Source organism: Podarcis liolepis, assembly GCF_965112155.1.
Source record: "Podarcis liolepis genome assembly, chromosome: 3".
Classification (NCBI taxonomy): domain Eukaryota; kingdom Metazoa; phylum Chordata; class Lepidosauria; order Squamata; family Lacertidae; genus Podarcis; species Podarcis liolepis.
In genome coordinates this window covers 42212532-42235101 of record NC_139557.1, presented here as the reverse complement: position 1 = coordinate 42235101, position 22570 = coordinate 42212532, and the positions used below count along the sequence as shown (strand labels likewise).

At 41.6% G+C, this 22570-nt stretch overlaps 1 long non-coding RNA gene across 3 annotated transcripts in view; it reads right to left on the bottom strand.

Moving 5' to 3' along the window:
• Positions 1-22570, bottom strand: part of LOC310704267 — a 57317-nt gene that overhangs the window by 7671 nt on the left and 27076 nt on the right. The window contains exons 2-3 of one of the 3 annotated variants that reach the window (XR_014524685.1): positions 13268-13402; positions 10793-10927 (exon numbers count right to left, since the gene is read on the bottom strand). The exons of 1 other annotated variant lie outside the window; for it this stretch is intronic. This is a non-coding gene — a long non-coding RNA (uncharacterized lncRNA). Of the gene's footprint in view, positions 1-10792; positions 10928-12579; positions 12679-13267; positions 13403-22570 lie in introns of those variants that run through there. One more of the 3 variants, XR_014524686.1, reaches the window with a different exon arrangement.

The following is a 22570-nucleotide window of genomic DNA, read 5'->3' as shown; positions in this document are numbered from 1 at the left end:
GTTATCCTCAATGCCAAAAATTACCAGGGTGTGCTTAGAGGAGCTATAAATCAAGAAACGTGCTTTTCAAAGAAGAAGTCAGCAAGAACTTTAAAACAGGGAGGGGGGGTAGACATATTGGACAATGCTAGCTTGAACTGGTGGATTTTCATGTCAAGTAAATTCCTGCATGTTGTTTCAAATGTTGCAAAAGGGACCCTTTGGCTCCTGCAGGGCTCCCTAGCTTGTGAGAGGCAAATAAGAAGCCTAGGAGTAGATTCAGCTCCAGTCCAAGTGTGAAACCTTGCAGGCATTTGGGTGGGATGCACCAACATAGGAAAGTTCCCAAGCTGAAGATATGACTCTCATATGAATTTGTAACCCGTTGGCAATCTGTCCTTAAGATTGGGCAGAAATTCTAGCCCTTGGTTGACTCGAATTCCATTTTTGCACCTTTGAAGGTGATTCGGAAACTACAACTAATCCAGAATGCATCTGCTAGACTGGTGACTGGAAGCGTCCCAGGACCATATTACACCTGTCCTAAAAGATCCACATCAGCTCCCAGTACATTTCTGAGCACAATTCAAACTGTTGATGTTACTTTTAAAGCCCTTAATGGCCTTTGCCCAGTATACCTGAAGGAGCATCTCCATCCCCATCATTCAGCTTGGACATTGCCCTCCCATCAGATGTGAAAATGATAAACAAGCACACAATTTTCCAAAGACTTCTGAAGACAATCCTGTGAGGAAGTTTCTAATGTTTGTTGTTTTGCAGCCTGATGGGTGGGGTATAACTAAGTAATATGTTGTTGTTGATTATTATTATTTTACTTTTTTGCTTATTGATCACTAGGTTTCTTCCCCCAGTCTCAAGCAATCCTACCTTTATCTCGTTTTTCCCCAAGCTGACTTTATTTCAGTGGCCTTTCTTATCACTCTCCTTCCTTATCATAAGTAAGATTGGAGAGAACATATGTCAGGGCACAGGTGCCTGTCTTTCATTCCTATCTGCAATAGCACTGGTGAATGGGATTTTGGAACAACTGCATTATATGCCATCTGCATTGTGTTGAGCTACGTTGAATGGTTGGCCCAATCGCATGGTCATGAAGTACACCATAGGATTCAAAATGCATATAGATATTTCTCCATATGAGGAATTCAAGGGGAAGTCAGAAGACTGTGGGAAGGACTACTTACATTTATTGGGGAACGCTATCATGCATTCCTAATTCAACAACACAAGATCAATCCTTGTTGATCGTCCTAAGAAAGGCACACCTTGACTGAACTTCCCATCTAAGAGAATAAGAACCCAAGTGGACCTGTTTGATGATGTGTAAGCTATGCAACATTTCTGGGGACATGGGTGGTGCTGTTGGTTAAACCACTGAGCCTAGGACTTGCCGATCAGAAGGTCAGCAGTTCGAATCCCCACGATGGGGTGAGCTCCCATTGCTCGGTCCCTGCTCCTGTCAACCTAGCAGTTCGAAAGCACGTCAAAGTGCAAGTAGATAAATAGGTACCGCTCCAGCGGGAAGGTAAACGGCGTTTCCTTGCGCTGCTCTGGTTCGCCAGAAGCGGCTTAGTCATGCTGGCCACATGACCCGGAAGCTGTACACCGGCTCCCTTGGCCAATAAAGTGAGATGAGCGCCGCAACCCCAGAGTCGGCCATGACTGGACCTAATGGTCAGGGGTCCCTTTACCTTTACCCAAGCTATGCAGCAATATGATCTTCATAGCCCCATTCATCAGGAGGACATTTTACACCCATAGCAGCCTTTTGCACCCACAGTGGTAGCAGGAAGGAGATCACCCTGCCACCTTAGTGATCACCTTAGGCAAAGTCAAAATGCTGGTCCACTACTTAATATTTTAATAGAAATAAAGACTGATGCAGTACAGTGGTGTTAGCTACCTCCAGCATGGAGTGTGTGCCGCACGTGATAACTGTTTGATGGTAAGGCTGGCCAAAGGGAGTGCCATGTGTAGAAAACTTTTTCAGTATGCAAGTTCCCCTTGCTAGACCATGGTCACTGAGCATAATCCTGAAGTCAGTGACTCAGTCCCAGCGCCTCTTTTGCAATGCCTGAATTGCTTATTGCCTAACACAAGGAAGAGCAGAATGGTGTGCATGTTGCTGACAACAGCATGATGATACGCAGATTTGGACATTGTTTGCATCCCCAAAGGGCCCATTAATTGAATGTGACAATTAAAAAAATGAAAACAGGCATACCTCCATATGCCTTTTTTTTTTTTACTGCTCCAAGCTTTGCTATACAAAGGGAAAATAATAAAGCAAAGACACATTTGAATTAACCCATGATTTACACGTATATTTGTCACATCTTGGAGGGGGCACACAAAAAGATGGAAATGAATGGAACTAAATTCTGTTTAAAAATTCAGAATATAAGATTAGAAAAACAAAAGGAATTTAATAGCTATAGAATGCATATTATTTGGGGGGGGGGTATTAAATGAAGTCCTTGCATAAGCAGAATGACTTTCTTCCCTTCTGCATTTCCTGTGTCATCCCTAGATTGGCTCTGGGGAGTTTAGGGGAACCCACAAAACAAATATAAGGGAGCACACAGGGGGAGAAGAGGGGGAAAGCCCCATTGCACAAGTTGAAGTTGCACAAGGATTTACTTAGTGCTATGCTGAATTTAGCCATTCTTATTGGATATCCATATTTCTTCAGTAATATAACTTAAGGCAGTGTTCAGAGAGTTCCTGGAATGTTTCCTATTCAAGCACCAGGTAGACCTAAACCCAGTTGGCTGTACTGGGCACCACCTGTGATAACACACACACACGACTATTTATGATGACATTTAAATGACATCCAAAGCATTTAAATGCTCCGTGATAGATAGCCAACTGAAGTGCTATGGGGGGGAAGGGAGGGAGTAATTTGGTCTGCTTCACAATATGTAAACTGAAATATGCGATCCTTCAAAATTCACACTTTTCTGAATTTTGCATTGCTCTTTTCCAACCAAATGATACAGACCAAAATGTGCATATTAAGGTAGAAGGTGCATGGAAAAAAAGACATATATTAGTGAAAATAACATACAAAATGCTTTATATCCAAGAAAATAGTTTTGCAAAAAGGTGCATTTTAGGGAAAACTGCATACAAAAATGTGTATATGAGGATAAATGCATACAGGTGAGTTTTGTGAGGTTTTTTATTTTTAAAAAATAAACTTATGCAGAAATGTGGGAAAAATATACTTAAGATTGGGAAAATGAGGAAAGATTAGGTTTGCTTTCTTTACTTTGGTGTTTAGTGCCACTGCAATCTGAAAAGAGGCCTATATTTTCTCCCTCCTCTGCCTCCCACCCACCGCTTTATCAAGACAGGGAGACAGATGTTAATAGCGCAGGGCATCATCTCCTTTTACCTCCTCATTTCCTTTAAATGCTATATAATGCACAGCACAATCCTTTCAGTATGAAAAACGGTTCAGTCTTTACTTGCTGGAAGCTTTACCTCTCCCCAAATGGCAAGTTTCCGTGCTGAAACTGGAACCCTGTGAAAATCCAGCTGAGGGAAATCAGAGTTGCCGTGAGTGAGTTTCATTTCAGAGTTGCTCAGCTGCTGAAAGCAATGAAACAGCAAGCCCTCCACATGGCTTGCAGACAGGAACAAACAAACAAAATCCCATAGAAGGGAAGCAGTAAGGAAACCTCGAGCTTGAATTCGGCACCAGGGTTGAGAGGAAGGAGAGCATCTATCAGCAACCTAAATAAATAAATGATACTTTATCGTTTCAAAAACAAATTGTTCCCTCGGTTTCTATGGGAAGGCGTAGCCCATCTTTGATCACAGGTTTCCTGGTGATAACGAAAAAAGGTACTCCTAACAGAACAAACACATGACCTCTGGATGAATGTAAAACAGTATTGTCACTTAAAGGGAAAGCAAACACTTGATAATTTTGCATTGCTAATGCAACCAGTGAAAACACAGGGTGGTATTCAACTAAATTTTACTCAAAGGAGACCTGCTGAAATGAATGAACATGACTATGTTAGGCCCATTCATTTCAATGGGTCTACTCTGAGTAAAACTTAGTTGAATACTCCCCATCGTACTTAGGGAAGTGAATCGCTTTCTTTGGTGAGAAAGTGTTCAGACTCACAAATACCAAAGGTGTGAAAATACAGCATCCTGGGCTTTCAACTGACAAGGCATTTATATAATTCTTTTTTTAAAAAAATCTATGCTGGCCTGATCTTCTTTGCTTTACAGAGGGAGTTCAAACACTAATTTGCTGGTGTCGAATTCTGAATTCAGAACTATCAGATTTAATGGGATCAGTATAAGAAACTCTTACAGTTAAGAAGGGGGCAGTACATGGAAAGAGCAATGGCTGTTAACTGGACAGGAGATTGTGTAGATACTCCTCATATTGGTTCTGCAGGATCCATGAGTAGGATTATGTCCAACGCTGTGCCAGTGCAATTTCTCTGTCACAATTGTTTCCTCTCCTCACTATTCAGGCACACCAGAATTATGCTTTGCACCCTCCGGAGCTAATTTTGAGAAGGTGCAGGGTGCTGGAGTGGACAAGTGAGGAAGAGGATGTTCCATTGCATGCTCACAAGTCCCTTGCACCGGTGTATATGCAGCATTGTATATACAAGGTCTCCTCTAGTTGGTGCAACAGAGGAGGCCACAAGAAGAAGAAAGCAAGGAGCAGGATTCAGCATAGTGAAGTATGCATATGGGGAATGAGGTCAACTCATGCAATGGCACTTCCCCGCTCCCCATGTGCACCCCTAAACTTGCTCTAGGAGTTTCCCCAGCCCTCCGGAGAAGATTTGGAGGGCACAGGGGGCAAAGAGAGGGGGGTCCATGGGTGAGCAGACCTTGTTCTACCCATAGAATCATAGAATTGTAGAGTTGGAAGGGACCATGAGGGTCATCTAGTCCAACCTCCTGCACTGCAGGAATCCTTTGCCTAATGTGGGGCTCAAACCTACAACCCTGAGATTCAAAGTCTTATGCTCTACCGACTGAGCTATCCTACAATTTAGCTGAATCCTACAGAGGAATCCATTCTAGATTGCAATGGATGTTCTGTTATCTCTAAAATATATTTCACATTTAGCAATTGTCATATTTTTTTGAGAGGGATACACTTATTTTTCTTTGTAGCTGTTCACAAGGGGAGAATCCATGATGGGCTTGTTCCCCAGTGAGGAAACTGGCCATGAAAAAATCTGAAATTTAGGGTTGAGAATCTAAAATATTTGAGTTATGAACACTGATGCAGTATGGCCTAGCGACTCAAGCTCATATCAACAATGAGCAAGCCATTTAATCATCCCTTTATTATGGCAATGTTCCCTGGAGTAGAAACATATATTTTAGAAGGGTTAGTGCTGGCAGTAATCTGTTTCCAAGGAGAGCTGATAGAAGCATCATCTATCTTCTCACAAAATTTCTAATTACAAACCACAAACATCTGGCAAAATATTCCTTAAGAAGGTTACAGTGCCATGGACCAGATGTGCCATTAAGCCTGCTACACAGAGATGTGCATATGAGTCTGATTTAAATATTGTTATGGATTATTAATTGTTTTATAGCCATGTTCTTCCATCCAGAGTGCATTTTTAGAGTTGGAGTCAGTTTTTTATTATTATTACTTAAAAGCAGGAGGATCTGCATACATGAGATAATGGCAAACTATTAAGCAAGCTTCAAACTCTTTGGCTGGGTAAATTCACGCCATTGACACATCATTGTGGGGAGGGAATTCCACATCTATGGGGCTGCCACAGAGGATGCCCTCTCTGGGGCCACCACTGTTTTTGCCTTGCAGGCGAATCTGTGCCATCCTTTGATCCTTTCAGGTGGGCCCAGCCACATAGAAATGTGATAGTCTAGTCTCAGTGTGATGGCAAAGAATGTCATCAAACCTTTATTGGCATCACTTACAAACATTCAGAATAAATAAAGGTAAAGGGTCCAGTTGTGGCTGACTCTGGGGTTGCGGTGCTCATCTTGCTTTATTGGCCGAGGGAGCCGGCGTACAGCTTCCGGGTCATGTGACCAGCATGACTAAGCCGCTTCTGGCAAACCAGAGCAGCGCACAGAAACACTGTTTACCTTCCCACCGGAGTGGTACCTATTTATCTACTTGCTTTCGAACTGCTAGGCTGGCAAGAGCAGGGACTGAGCAATGGGAGCTCAACCCATCGTGGGGATTCAAACCGCCGACCTTCTGATCGGCAAATCCTAGGCTCTGTGATTTAACCCACAGCGCTATCCGCATCCCTCAGAATAAATAGACCAGTACAATCTCGCCACCATTTCAACAATACAGTCATTTGCCAAAGGGCAGAAGAGGAGGCGAGCACTATATTTCACCTCTGTGGGTCTCCAGCAAGGGTAGGGTCCTGTAGCCTACTTCGGCGACAAAAAATCAAATAGAGAAACTTGGCTACTGTCTTGGTGAGCTAAGTCTGCTAAGAATTTTCCTCTGGAATGAGCACAACTATAGCCTCACTGGTTCAACACAAAAGCCTATTGGTTGAGCCTCTGTTTTCCCTCAGTGGCAATCAGATAACTCTAGGGACCCCACAAGCAGAGCAAGAGACCAAGGGTTTGGCCCCATTTGAGTTTTCCAGCAGCTGGCCTTCAGAGGCACAGGACCACCATTCCTGAAGGCCACCTTCAGCTGTCATAACCAGCAGCCAGGGATAGCTTTCTCCTGCGTAAACTGCCCTACTGATGAACAGCACCATGTGGACCAGAGGAGGGAGCACTGCGGGGGACTTGACAGGCCAGACAGTAGCATGTTGTCAAGTAGTAAGGGGGAAAGGAAGTTGGGAGGTTCTGATGAAGTAAAAGGTGGAAGCCTAATGTGTCTGACAAAAATAAGCAAAGGTTCAGCTTCTTCTCCCTTTTCACATAAAATGTAATTATATATAGAAACTGTGATCCAAGCGCCATTTTATAGCCTATAGTACAAGGAATCTAGTACGCCAACACATTTTTGTGGGTAATTATACACGAAGGAATCTATAGAACAGATGGCAATATTCTTTTACTATATTGTTTTTGTAGTGCGATATAAGACGTCTTGAGAACTTCTTTCAATAAAAGGCTAAGACTTAAAACAATGAGCAATGGCTCTTGTACAGCTAAATATGCTTTTTCTTTTGGTGGGGAGGGTGGGGGAAATAAAATTTAAATGTTGTAATATATGATGACGGTCTCTCCCATCTTTTGAAAGCTGCTTTGGGAGGCTCTCGGCGAGATAAAGCAGGAGAAAACTTTTCTAAATAAGCAAAGGAAAAATTCACACTAAAATACTGAATAATTTTCATGAAGATTCTTTTAAAAAGAAAAAACTGCAAATTGCTGCACAAACTTGGGTAGCTGAATGTAAGATTGAAAAAATGAGAAACTGGAAGAACTAAAGCTGGCAGATTCACCCATCCCTAGTTTGGAGTAAGGCATACAGCCTGAGACCCTTCTTGCACAAGTTGCTGCCATTCATGGGGATGTGCTGGTGGTTCATATCTTCTAGCTACAGGTTCAGTGTCTCATGTTTCTTGAGTGGCCTTGTCCTACACCTGGCTGCTCCAGGTGTAAATTCACTTCCAGTTTTTGTGCGAAGCAAATATGAATAAAACCTATACAATGAGGTAAAGGTACAAAAAACCGGCCACAGTTAGTAGCTCTGCAGTCCCTAAAATAGTTCAGCCATGATCAGGAACTGCTGCTTTTGATGCACTTCACAGCCTCAGAAGGAGGCAAAGACAAATTGTTCCGAAAACTATTAACTAAATGCTGTTAAACCAGCCTGCCCCAGTCTAAAGCCTGCCCCAGTCTAAAGTCTCCCCAGCCCTGTTTTTAATATTAATGCTGTATTGTTTCTAACACTTGATTGGAAGCCGCCCAGAGTGGCTGGGGAAACTCAGCCAGATGGCCGGGGTATAAATAAATTATTATTATTATTATTATTATTATTATTATTATTATTATTATTGCCTTTCAGATGTTTTGGACTACAACTCCCATCAGCCCCAGACAGCTCATGCAAGTTGTAGTCCAAAATATCTGGAAGGCCTCTGACTGGAGAAGGCTGGTTTAACTCTAAATGCATGTCTTCCCAAATGTATGGTTAAGAACAGATAGGTAGCCGTGTTGGTCTGCCATAGTCAAAATAAAAAAATTCCTTCCAGTAGCACCTTAAAGACCAACTAAGTTAGTTGGTCTAACTTAAGGAATTTTTTTATTTTGACTATGGCAGACCAACACGGCTACCTATCTAGCTCATACCAAGTACTAACTTAGTTGGTCTTTAAGGTGCTACTGGAAGGAATTTTTTTATTTTGAGTATGGTCAGGAAGAAAGCCTTGATATAATCATGGTACTTAAAATGTCCATCAATATGGGTGGTATCTCTGCTAGTTTGAATTCTATTTTCCCACTTTCAGTATATTGTGGCCATAGCTTTTGATGGTGGGTGGGGGCAGACATTTTTGCGTTCGCTGGAATTACGGCTGCAAAGCACAACCTCGGCTCTGTCTCCTGTTTAAGCCTGTTCATTTCGTCTTGTTTTATTGTTCTCTTCTTAATCTAAAATAAGTACCATTCTGGCAGCATGCATATGGATTCTCTTTGCACTGGAAAAGAACGTAAGTGGGCCCCACCCAGCGCTGCCTGTTACCTCAGGCATCTGGTGGGTGGGGTTCACACTATGGAAAACAGCTTCAGTTTTCATTTTCACAGATGTCGCCCAAGGGGCTTGTGCTAAACTGGAGTCAAAGATAGCTCGAGTTACATAAGCAATTAATCTCTTTAAAATAATTTTTACATTAAACAATGCCATATCGTGATTTATTGGGGAATGGCACCGTCTCCAAAATGCAACTGCAGGCCTTCGTTTCTTTCTGCTTAAATGGAAAAGCAAATTCCAGAATTGTGTAGCAACAAACAGCATTGATTTGATAGACGCATGCTATTGCAGTTGGGGGTAACCCTGCACCTTAGATTCCTCTATTTCTGTGGAGCCAAAGAAGCTTTGGACTACAGCTCCCATCAGCCCAAACAGCGTTGGTTGGGTCAGATGATGATGATGACAATGATGACATACTTATATATACATCACCTTTTTCCTTGACAGGAAGTCAAGGCAGCTTAAAGATGAAATAAGAACAGCTAAAAGCACTGGAGGTGTAATTAAAAAAAAACTATTTGAAATTAATAGAATTAAAACCTTGGGGTGGGGGGGGGGCGTTTTTGTGATCTATTAAAAACACAGAGACAATCACAGCAAAAACAGAACAGCACCAGCCCCCTCATTACAAAAAAAGCAGCCAGTTCCCAAAAGCCTGTTCGAACATTAAAATATTCACCAGACAGCAGAAGGACAACAAGGAGTGAGCCAGTCTAACTTCTCAAAGGAGGGAGTTCCCAAACCTGGGAGCAGCCACAAAGAAGGCCCTCTGCCATGTCCCTACAAAGTGTGTTTGTGAGGGTGGTGGGACCAAGAGAAGGGCCTCCCCTGAAGTTGCATGGTGAGTTCCCACCTCCCACCAGTAGAAATAAAGACACATGACACACCATTATATTAGGTTAATGGGCTAAAATTGGCCACAACTTTATTGGTTACAGGTAAAAAGCGGTATGCCTTCAGCTCCAAGACAGAGACACTGCAGGGAAAGAACACTGACTTCAGTGCAGTATGGTCGCTTTTGACCCAGTTACCACGCCTCCGCAGAAACAGCAGCAACACAAGGCAATAAAACCAACTCGGCACCAGCCCATAAGGAAGAGGACCCCCCCCCCCAAGTGCTTTCAGCTCCAAAAAGGCAAACACGCTCGGCAATAATTTCAGCTCTTTTCTTCCTCGATCTCCAAAAGGGGGAAGCCCTCCAAAGGCGGCCAAGACGATCAGGCGGCCTGCGGCAGCGTTCCCAAAAAGCAAGAAGCGGCTCCACGACACAAGATGGCAGGCACCAACAAAGAAAAATAGCTAAAGGCAGCGACAAGCAGGAGGCCAAAGAGGGAGATCCTGGGGCCGCACTTGCCTTAAATGAGGCAAGACACACACCCTGAGCCAGCCAATTGGGGCCGATTGGCTGGCTCAGGGGATGACGTGGCCCCAGGATTCCCCTGATCATGCAGGGCTGGAAGCCAGCCTCTGTGCACATGTTGGGGGCGTGAAGCCCGCAACACCACCTCCTCCCGAGGTCGGAAGTGGCTATCTCAGAACCTACACAAGTTCTTATGCAGGAATAGGGTCTTGGAGATAGCTTGGATATAAAGTTGATATAAAGTTGATGGGAAGTTCAGCCCAGAACATCTAGTGGGCACCAGCCTGGTCAAGGCTGAGTTAGGAGGACTTTTCCTGCGACCCTCTGTGAATAAGATTTGGTATGGCATGGTTGTGTTTCAAGAATCCATTCAAGGCAGCAGAAGGAGCAGTGCTCTCCATCCCGCTCCCCATTTCAAGCCACATGTGATTATTTCTCAAGAACATCTGTCCACAGCCAGCTTGTTGGATCTACTTACCAAGCACTTTCTTATGAAGAATTAAATGGGTTTATATTTCAAATGTGTGTGCCAACAGCACAAATCTATTTGTTTCCAAAACTGCAAAAAAAAAGGTGCTATGTTTGCTCTGTGTTGATAACATTGCTATAGTTATGGGGTATGAAAAGAAGATCTCTACAACCAACGCTCATGAAATGCGCTCCAGTTTTTCTACTTAATTGTCAATATATCCTTTGAACCAGCTATAAAACTGTCCACATACCTTACTCTGAAACTGAAATACTTCTCAAGCTCAGCTCATAGCAGCAACAAAGCAGTTCCAAAAAGCAGCTTCCATAGTGCAATCCATAGTTTTGAAATAGTTCTCCTTGTTCTTTTGTTTTCATTTACTGTTTCTTGTTTCTTTCCTCTGTGCATATATAGTCAGTGCCTCTTGTTTTGTGTTGAAGCAGAAGCCCTAATTTTACATTATGATAGCCATCTTCAAATGTCTAAAGGGCTGTCACATGGAGGACAGAGCAAGCTTGTTTTCTCCTGCTCTATAGACTAGGACCAGAGCCAATGGATTCCCATGACAAGAAAGCAGATTCCAACTAAACATCAAGAATAACTTTCTGACGGTAATAATAATACAGTGGTACCTCGGGTTAAGAACTTAATTCATTCTGGAGGTCCGTTTTTAACCTGAAACTGTTCTTAACCTGAAGCACCACTTTAGCTAATGGGGTCTTCCACTGCCGCTGTACCACCGGAGCACGATTTCTGTTCTCATCCTGAAGCAAAGTTCTTAACCCAAGGTACTATTTCTGGGTTAGCGGAGTCTGTAATCTGAAGAGTATGTAACCTGAAGCGTATGTAACCCGAAACGTATGTATGCCTTCAGATGTCTTTTAAAAATAGGATAGCTGCTTATTTCCTTGACATTTGATGGGAGGGCGCTCCACAGGGCTGGTGCCACTACTGAGAAAGACCTCTGTCTGGTTCCCTGTAACCTCACTTCTCGCAATGAGGGAACCACCAGAAGGCCCTTGGCACTGGATCTCAGTCTCATCCTAATGATCCCTTGCAGCTCTCCAGTTTTATTATTCTATGAACAGAATAGCTCCTCATTTTGTAGCAAAGAGTCACTATGTGATGGTTCCCATGAAGTCTGTTGACTAGGCCATCTTACCAAGGACTTCTGGTAATTGCAGTCTACTGCCACCGAGGCTCTGTGTAACAGCAGAACCACCACACCATATATAGCCCAGCCACTCATGATGGAAGATGGGGGGCAGGAAGTTGGGTCTGATCCCTGAGCCAACTCTTAACTGAATCCAGGATTCAGCAGATCCCAGGTTGGCTCTGCCCTAACCCAACCCCAGGAATGCCCCATTTCAGGAGTGCCCACTGGCCTCCACTGATGGGGCTTTTGTTCAGGATGTAGCAATGGCCTCCACTCATGCTGACTTCATTCTGCCAGCAGGAGGCCAGCTGACGCAACAGAAACGAGCAGAGGGATGCCACCACTCAATCCAAACCATCCAAAGCCCAAAGGTAAATTCAGATATCTCTACATCCATGAGTATAATGCAACCATATACATGTCTACTGAGAACTCAAAGAGTTCAATGGGGCTTACTTCCAAGTAAGTCGGTACAGGGAAGCATTTGCAGCCAGCATTTTAAGAAGGTTTCATAAAGGCACAGCAAAACTTGCTCAACTGTCTTGAGTTTCCAACACAGATAGCATTGCCCACAGGCAAGCTGAAAGCAAAGATCTCGGATGTATGAGTGCCAATAGGACAGTTCTGCACAGGCAAGTAAGACAACTGCAGAACACTAGATTCTTAGATTACAAAATAAGTCTTTAGTTCAATAGCAGTATGTTTTATGGTTTTAGTTTTCACTGTTGCTTATCCTTTTTATTACTCTGCCCTTTGGTCTGATTTATGTTACAGCTATAATATGCACTGTGAACAGAGCTCTGCTTTTGGTTTGGTGACTTTAATCCATGGGGGTGAAAGTGAAGCAATCCATCCTACATAAGATTAAAAGCTTTCATTTATTTCATCATTTATATCCTCAAGGCAGAAAATGGAGAGGGATCTTGTTCGCAGAATAGTTTCTCCTGATACTCCAAACCACAGAACTCTAATAGGTTTAGATGGTACATGGTTTCCTAAAATAACATTTAAAAATAGACTAGCTTAAAGCAGACATCAAGGGAAGGTTAATATTAATTGTTCTATAATTACAAGCAAAATAATGCTTAATAATACAGTCCCCCTCAAAAAAAATTCTATCTATCCATGTCATTTGGTTATACATATTATATCTACTTATTCTCAATAATGAAACTTTGCCAAAAATTATTGAAATATGTATTCATATATTTAGGATGTGCAACATGTACACACAGAGACACTAATCTGGACACTATTCTTCTTCAGATGTTTCTCAGTGTAGTGGTAGAGTATAATTTTTAATTTCAGATCTTTGCCTGGTTATTTTACGACTTCACTTTTACGTTAATGTAAAAGCAAGTAGTCCTAGCAATGAGAAGGCAAGCAACGAGAAGAAGAAACCCACAACAACATTAAAGTCCTCCACCTTGTGGCTGAACTTTTGACACACATTTCCTCTTTTCTGTTGCGTAGCCGAAATAGTAACCAGATCCCCTGTGATCCATAAGCATTGCTTTCCAGCATGCAGCCAAAATAGCTCTGGAGAAGGCATTAAGATCGTTAGTGAAATTCCAGGTAGCAAACCTTTCTCTCCTTCATCGTGTTGTTCCGTCCTCATAAGTATGTTGTGTACTTATAATGCCTCTTGCTGACTGAACACCATGGCATGGGTAGAGAGCAGCTTCTTAAGAGACACACATCACAGCAGTGCCAAGGAATCTGTAAAGGTAAAGGGACCCCTGACAGTTAAGTCCAGTCGCGAACAACTCTGGGGTTGTGGCGCTCATCTCGCTTTACTGGCCGAGGGAGCGGACGTTTGTCCGCAGACAGTTTTTCCGGGTCATGTGGCCAGCATGACTAAGCTGCTTCTGGTGAAACCAGAGCAGCACATGGAAATGCCGTTTACCTTCCCACCGAAGTAGTACCTATTTATCTACTTGCACTTTGACGTGCTTTCGAACTGCTAGGTGGGCAGGAGCAGGGACCGAGCAACGGGCGCTCACCCTGTTGCGGGGATTCGAACCGCTGACCTTCCGATTGGCAAGCCCAAGGCCCAGTGGTTTACACCACAGTGCCACCCGCGTCCCCTCAAGGGATCTGTACTGACTGCTTATTAGCCACCAAGCTACTTTTAAGGTTCTGCTACTTACACACAAAGCCCTAAGTAACTCAGGACCAGGTTACCTGAAACAATGTCTTCCTCTTCACTGCCCAGTAAAGACACAATGGTCAGTTAATGGTTAGCTTTGCCAAAGCCTGATAAATATCAGCTTGTGGTGACATGGAGGTGGGCCTTGCTGAAATATAAAATGCCCCCTCTGTGTTGGCAGAATGCATTGGCATTCTGCTGACACACAAGTTTAGGCAAGAATTTTTCCAAACTGAACAAGTGATTTTATGGTTTACATTTTTTAAAATGGATTGATTTTATGGTTGCAAACAGCTTAGAAGCTATTTTGGCATATATAAATGAAATCATTACAATATGCATATTTTAGTAAAAAGATCCAGGGCTCTTTTTTTCTAGAAAAAGAGGTATGGGAACTTGTGGACCTTTCTTTAGCTTTTTTTAGGGGGAAGACTTTTCTTCTTTGCCTGCTTTGCATAAATATGTATTATAGAGGGAAATGCTGATCAATTTTCACAAGGACTTTTAAAAGAAGAATTCAGAAACTTTGAAGAAATGTCAAGAGTTGAACTTACGACTGGAAAAATGAGAAATGGAGAAAAATAAAATAAACTTGATGCATTTTTCCATCCCTGTTTTAAAATGATCCCAGGCCTGGTTGCAGAAAAATCTGAGCAATGAATATACCTGAAGGAGCGTTTCCACCCCCATCGTTCAGCCCAGACACTGAGATCCAGCTCCAAGGGCCTTCTAGCAGTTTCCTCATTGCGAGAAGTGAGGTTACAGGGAACCAGGCGGAGGGCCTTCTTGGTAGTTGTGCCTGCTCTATGGAATACCTTCCCATCAGATGTCAAAGAGATAAAGAAGTATCTGACGTTTAGTAGACATTTGAAGGCAGCCCGGTATAGGAAGTTTTAATGTTTGATGGCTTTACTTTGTTTAATGTTTTAATTTGTTGGAAGTGGCCCAGAGTGGCTGGAACAACCTAGCCAGGTGGGCAGCATATAAATAATAAATTACTACTTTTACTACTGCTACTACTATATTTCAAATATTTATTCAAAGGTAGCAATTAATCTTTCTAGGGTGTTGCTTATATTGGAAAAGTCCTTATATACAGAAATGGTCATTGAAATAAAAGGAACGTAACTTGAACAAAAATTAATGCTCCACAGAAAGCAGAATATTTTCCATAATTATAAACAGTAAGCTTTTTTTTTTTAAAAAAAAGGAAGTGCTTTAATTGTCTTAAATTGTTAATTGGCCCATTTCTCCCACTGAAGTCAGATGATTTAGGCATCCAGACCTCAGTTGCTCCTTTATAGATCCAAGTTTTTGTCTGCCCTGGAAAGCAGTGTCAGTATCTGTTTATCCAACTTCCATATTTTTCAGATATTTTGATTTTACCACCTGCCAAAATTTGGCACTACAATTCAAATTAATTCAAGATTCAATTTTTATTCTAGTTCTGATTATTGCTGACAACCATCTTGTAGGGGAAAGAAGAAACTTTTGCTAGATGAGGGAACTCAGCTCGGGAAATATATTACAAGCTGTTTAATTATTCCAAGGAGAAGGGGGTTGGGGAGAAACATATCTGCATTAAAAGGAACAATAGCATCACCAAGCCCAGCTAAAAGTGAAGAAAACTCTTAATTAGAAATAAGAAAGAAGCTCTTAATTGCGGCTAACTAGTTGCTGTGATAATATAACTGGGCTATGATGGATTTTCTATGCCTTGAAGTAATTACAGAGGATATTTCTTTCTAATACACCCCAGAAATCCTGGCTTTGGTTCAAGAGTTGTTGATTTTTGACGTGCTCTGGGCATGTTTACATTGAGATGTTTTTTAAAAGGTTCCAAAGTATGTTAAATCAACACACCCTGCTTCCACAAGCCACGTTGCACTAGTGCACAGCTGTCTGCAGTAACTCCCAACAAGAATGTGCAGTGCAGTCTCCCCCCTTACAGTGGGGAACAGGTTGCTGCAAGGAAGGTTGACAAATTAGAGTTGGGTACAGAACCATAGTGGGTCCCTTGGTCAAGAAGGCTGTTTCTGCATGTGCTGTAGAGGGAAGTGAGGGGCAGATGGGGCTCATCAACCTGAGAAGGCAGCTCATCTAGGAGAAGGAAAACTCTGATCCTAAAGCTCTGCTGCCTTGTGGAGCATCTTTGGGAGAAGAAAGGGCTAAGGAGTAAAACCTAAATAAATGTGGAGTGGTGTCCCTAAGACAGTTGGATGGTGCCTTGAATGCCTCCTTCCAGCAACTCCTGCAGACAAACTGGTGTCAGGAATGAGCCAGCTCCGAGCAAAGATTTGCAGCCAACTGCAGAAAGCAGCCAGGAACAGAGAGGCTTAGATGTTAGACAGGCAGCTGCAGACTTCGGCTCTTCCTGACCCTGATGAACCGACTGATAAGGCAGTAGCTGAGAGCAGGCAGGAACACAACCAAAGCTTGCAGGAAGCACAAATAGGCACAAATAGACTCAGCCTCTCAGCACAGGAGGAAATTGGAGCTGATCCACTAAGTCTGAAAAGTCGGCGAATGGGAGGGCTTCAAGATAGGAAGCTGAACAAGAGATGTAAGAGTCGTAAGTTCAACATCTTCTGTCATGGCCAGAAGGAGTCTTCAGAAGGGTCATCTTGAGTAATGATGCCAGCAGCTTTGTCATAGCCGTCCAGAGCTACCTGTTTGTTTTTGCAATAAGTCCTCCTTTTTAATTACCCACACTTACTGCGTTATCAAGCTGGGAATCTGGACTCCTGACATCTGCTTTCCTTTGAACCACATCAGTATAGCCGAGAGGGGGGTCTTGCCGTCTGGGCGGCTCAGGACCGCCATACACAATGCCCAGGTTTGCACCCTGGGGAGGTCACTTCAGTGATGTCACCACAGCGGTTTTACTCCACCCATGGAGGCGCATTCTATTGTCTCTTGAGACAGACAGAGGCCAACAACAGGCTAGCCCTCTGCTGCCAACATGGCTTTGGCCCATGGGAATGTGGTCTGGCAAGCTAGATATGGGTATAGCTTCACTTCTTTCTTCAAGTCTGCTCTGCCAGGTGGCTGCACACCTGTATTCAACAGATGAATAGAATCGCTGGATGTGTGCAGGAGGTATAATGAAGCATGTGTTTTTGAAGATGTATTGCTGGGGCACAGAAAAAGCTGTGTTGCACTGTACATTTCCCATCAAATGTGAGTTCTAAGCCTGAGCAAGGGTAGCCAATGTAGCCCTCCAGATTGGGGAGAAATATGATTCAGTTTGCCTTTAAATGTGAACTTATGTACCATGCACTTTCTGAAACAAACACAAACTGAAATGGAGCCATCCTTGCACTTCTCCAAATTTTGCAGTGCATTCAAACTGGGGCTGGATCTAGACACATCAAAAATGTGTTCAGGAAAATGAGTTATAAACCTCATAGTGTGAAATCACGTTGGCGAAAGACAGGACTCCACAGCACTGTCTGGTGTCACAGTGTTATAACCCATATAAAATGCTTTTTCTTTACTAATGTAGCTGAGTCCTAAATCCAGTCAAGGATTGTGTGCAAAAATGCACATACTCTGGTAAAATGTGCACAAAAATGCATATGCTAGTGGAAATAACATACAAAAATGTGTATATTAAGACAAAATTGCACTGAAACGCTGATGAATTTTCACATGGACTTTAAGAAAATAAAATCACAAACTGATGTGGATATGTGGAGAACGAAACTTAGCAATGGGAAAATAAGAAAATGAAAGAAACTGACCCATTCTCCAGATGTTTCAGACTTCGCCTCCCATCATTGCTAACTAGCTGGGCTGATGGACGTTGTAGTGCCCAACCTCCAGAGGGCACCGTGTTAGTTATGATAGTTACCCTTGAATTAAGACTCTCGGCGTTCTCAGCTCTCATTCTCCTGCCACATTCAACCTGTAAATTGGGAGGGATCAGCTAAGGCTAGCCCTTGATGCCCAAGTCCATGGTCCCACGGGGCTCCCAGATGATCACCCAAACAGCGGCAGATGCACCTTGGACAAACATACTGTACTACTATATATAAGAGTCAGGGAGCAGATGACTGGTCATGTACATAATTGCTGGTGTTTATTTTATTATAGTTATTTTTAAAAATACTGTCCTTTTCTACAATGAGTAGATCTGTATAGTAGCAGAAGCGAAGTCCGTTTTATTTGTGTAGTCACGATGGTGTTTTGATTTAAGTGAAATTAAAATGTGAAAATGTGCATGCTCAGAGTATTTCATTTTTAAAATGAGCCCTGGTAAACCTTTATTTTATTTTATTTTATTTTATTTTATTTATTTCTCTCTGTGGTATTTGTTCTATATGTCAGAAATGCACAAGCAGCTGTAAAGCACGGAATGGTGTGCTTCTGGGAAAGGAAAAGCATTATTAATATATGCTTTAAAACTGAAGTAATACACATGGCCATCTAGGTGGCCCATCCATCAGCTGTTCTTGATCGTCTTCCTTGATGAAATCGGAGAGAAGGATCTGTTGACAAGGAGAAGTATTCACCATTTGATTTTAACTCCCAATCAAGATGTACTGTTAAGAACAGCTGATTCTATTTTTCAATTTACAAGAATCAAATGAGAATTGTGGCTTAGACTTCCTGGCTTTCTATTGAATTCTGAGATATTTGTGGGGAAATCCACAGAAAATACAAAGAAGGGGGAACGTACTTTTGAAGAAAAGATGAACAGTTGGCAAAAAAGAAACCTGATAGGTCCATGCTTAAATCCAGAGCACATGGAAAGAGAATGTTGCATCCATAAAAATGGAGAAGACACAAGGCCTTTGGCTGTGGGTAACTTGCCATCAGCTAAATTCCTTCTTAGATAGGTTGAATGTCTCACCTCCAGATTAATTAAGGCTGAAGAAGGGAAATAAAACATAAGATGTGCATGGTTTTCAAATCATTTTTCAAAAACCTTCTTGATGGAGAAGAGCTTGATAGGTAAATGTGTATATATAGAGAGATAATAGTGTAGTCCCCAAAGTCCATGTTTTCCAGCATCAGAACATGAATCCCTTCAACTCATGATGCTCAGTTGTATTGTAAAGCATACCGTCCGACATTTCTCTAATGAAAATAGGGACATCCCATTCCATAATGATAATTTTACAATTCATACCCTACACATCTTACTGGGCAGCTTCCAACATATATAAAAACATAATGAAACTTTAGACATTAAAAAAAACCCTTCGCTATACAGGATTGCCTACAGACAGCTCAGGGGTCGGATAACTCCATACATTTTTCCAATGAAAATAGGGAGATCCTAAGGAAAAGAGGGACATTCCAGGATCAAATCAGAAACCAGCAAAGCTTCTCTAAATCAGGGACGTCCCTGAAAAATAGGGACACTTGGAGAGTCTGTATAAACGTTTTAGAAAAGTGTTTCTCTGATTGGATATGCACAGGTTAGTAAGACATCCTGAGTACTATAGTTTTTAAGGACACCTTAGAACCTATATTGTATTACAGGCACTCTAGAAAGAACTGTAGCTACCATAACGCAATGGAGCCCAACACTCTTTTTAGTCTGAACAATGCAGAACTTAAGGTTTATGAATGTCTCCTTTTTAAAAGCCAAATTAAACTCTGAAGAACCTCAAAGGTCTTCCACTATCTCTAGTAGTGTCCAAAGCTAAAGGGCCCTTGGGACATGAACTGGGGAGACCAGGAGAATAAACCTGAGTCGATAGCCCGGTGGTTATATGTTAAAATCCCTTTGGAAGAACAATCCACTTTCTCCCTGTCTCCCAGCAATGATTTCCATGAGAACATTTTTAAAAGCTTATGTGAATCATCAGTTGGATGCTGTAAGGCCCAGTCAGCTCATAAATTACTTTCTCTTCACAGTGATGGCCATGGGACCACTCGGGGGGGGGACTGTATGAACTGGGCCAATCTTACTGGGGGTTTTCAACACAGACTGCTGCTATAGGTGAACAATGCACAGAAGGTCTGCATCATGCAGAGTCATTTCAGTCATGGAAAAGAAGAGCTCTCTGCCAGCTCTTCTGTTTGACTTTTGCTTTATCTCAGCCTTCAGAAGGGTCAACCTTTGTGACTTGGATCAGTTATCCATGTGACTGCATGGTTGGTGATGCAGATGTGTTTTCCTGATGAATATTCACATTTTCCAGCTACGATCACAGCAGCTGTGAGCAGAGGCTAAAAACAGTTTAATATAACTTCTGTTTGGAAATGCTTTGTCATATAGCTAATCTATAGCAGGTGACTCTTTAATCCAGAACAAGCCTTTCTTGATCCTTAATACTTAAAACTGGACTGCGCTACCATCAACCTTAGAATGAAGGACATTACTGACTACTAAAGTCCAAGCAGATTAAATTGCTTTGGTTAACAGGGGGGCTGAGAGTGCAAAAGCTTATAAGTCTCATTATTACTCCAGCTATTAAACCAAAACATTTGAAGAATCTAAATAAGCTTTTGATTTAAAAATGATCTGTAAAACCTGCAGATATTGAACTCATGGACTGAATTTAATGTTGACCTATTCCCGGGATACAATCTCTCTCAATATATAAAATTAGCTCAGAAGGCTCTGAAGTTTTGCCACATGGCCATACAAACAAGTAGGCCACCTTTCTGGTTAGCTTAAGGATAGGCAAATCTGTCATTTTTTATTTCTCTCAGTTTCTCATTTTTACAGTCTTCAGTTCAGTTCGGCCTATTTCCATATCTGCCTGTGATTTTTTAAAGGAAGTCTTCATGAAAATTTATCAGCATTGTAATGTAAATTTCTCCTAATATGTACATGTATACTTAGGCTATCCTTTATCCTAGTATATGCATTTTTTGAACACACTACGTGGCTGGGGAACTGCATTGCAAAATTCAGAGGAGTGTGAATTTTGAAGGATGGCTATGTTTGGGTTTGCATCTTGGTTTTGATAAGTATGAAATAGGCAGATTTGCTTTTAAATGAATACTGAATCCATTTCACTCCCCACTCATTTATACAGGCATTTGTTTTCTCCGACAAATTTCCCCCCAGTGCTTTTGTTTTAATCTGCTGCACTTTCTCTGTTTTGTTTTGTTTTTTTAAATGAATTATAATTTCTAATAGAGTTTAAGTGCTTTTAGCTGTCCTGAGGCACCAGAAAAGGCTTGATATTATAGATAGACAAATACATTACTGCCCCCCTCCCAAACGGCCTCAGCTCAGTATACCTGAAGGAGCGTCTCCACCCCATCATTCTACCCGGACACTGAGGTCCAGCGCCGAGGGCCTTCTGGCGGTTCCCTCACTGCGAGAAACAGAACTACAGGGAACCAGGCAGAGGGCCTTCTCGGTAGTGGCGCCCGCCCTGTGGAACGCCCTCCCACCAGATGTCAACGAGATAAACAACTATCTGACGTTTAATAGACTTCTGAAGGCAGCTCTGTTCAGGGAAGTTGTTAATGTGTGACATTTTAATGTATTTTTAATCTTTGTGGAAGCCGCCCAGAGTGGCTGGGGAAACCCAGCCAAATGGGCAGGGTACAAATAATAAATTATTATTATTATTATTATTATTATTATTATTATTATTATTATTATTATTATTATTATTATTTATATGTCTCATTTAATAACATATAGAATTAACCTCCTGTATGATTGTGGTAGCAAAAATGATGTATGGTTTTAAAAAAATGGAAAGCTGCAAAACTATCCTTGGCCAATGACTGGATCATCAAACTCTGAGAATTCTAATTATCAGAAGCATATTGGTTGTAATGAAAGACAATGTAACAGGAGCAATAAAATCATGAAAATAAAAAAAGCTTTATCAGCACAATTTACAATTATTCATTAATTATATTTTTGATATAACAGAAATACTTTTAATTTTTTTTTTTTTAGTGTTTCTAATTGATGTGTGTAACTTTTCGATTTTTAAGCCCCTAATGAAAACTTTTCTATTCTGTCAGGCTTATGCAGACAATTAAAACAATACGTCTTTCAATAGCTGTTAGCTGATTTCTGATTTTAACATTTTAATATGGCTTCACTGTTTGGTTTCATGTATAATTGTTGTAAACCGCTCAGATACTATTTCTGAATAGGAGTATAGCATATTTTTCTAAATGAACCAATAAATAAGAGATTGTGAAACTTGTTGAAAATAAAATAAATAAAATGGTAAAAATAATACAGCTATATTAAAATAAAATAAGCATTCGAAAGCAACAGAATTTTCATTTTTGTACATATTATGTGGTGGGAGAACCGCACTGGAAAATTCAGAGAAGGGCAGATTTCCAAGGATGACTGTGTTTCAGTCTGCACATTGTTTTGGAAACTGTGGATTAGCTAAGTTCACCATGAAACGTGAGGTGAAGTGATTGATGCTTTTAAATGCTCTTAAATTTTATACGTGTAAGATGGATTCTGCATCTCTGACATTAGCCAAAATAAAGAAATACTGACTTGGTTAAGATCATTTCCCAATGATTTAGTATTAAATTAAGCTTTATTCTTTCATTAAAATTATCTCCCCTTCCACACACAACTCCCAGTTGCCAGTTCTTTCTACCTTAAAAGGAGGCAGTAGCACTTAAGGCAGTTCACAAGAGGCCTTGAAAACAACATTGTCTATCTATGTACTGCTGACATGAACAGACATGAGGCCAGGCAAACTCTGGGAGGGGAAGAAATTCAAATATCAATACAGAACTTAAGACTGTGGCATGCATCTCAACAGTCCCAATTTGAGTGG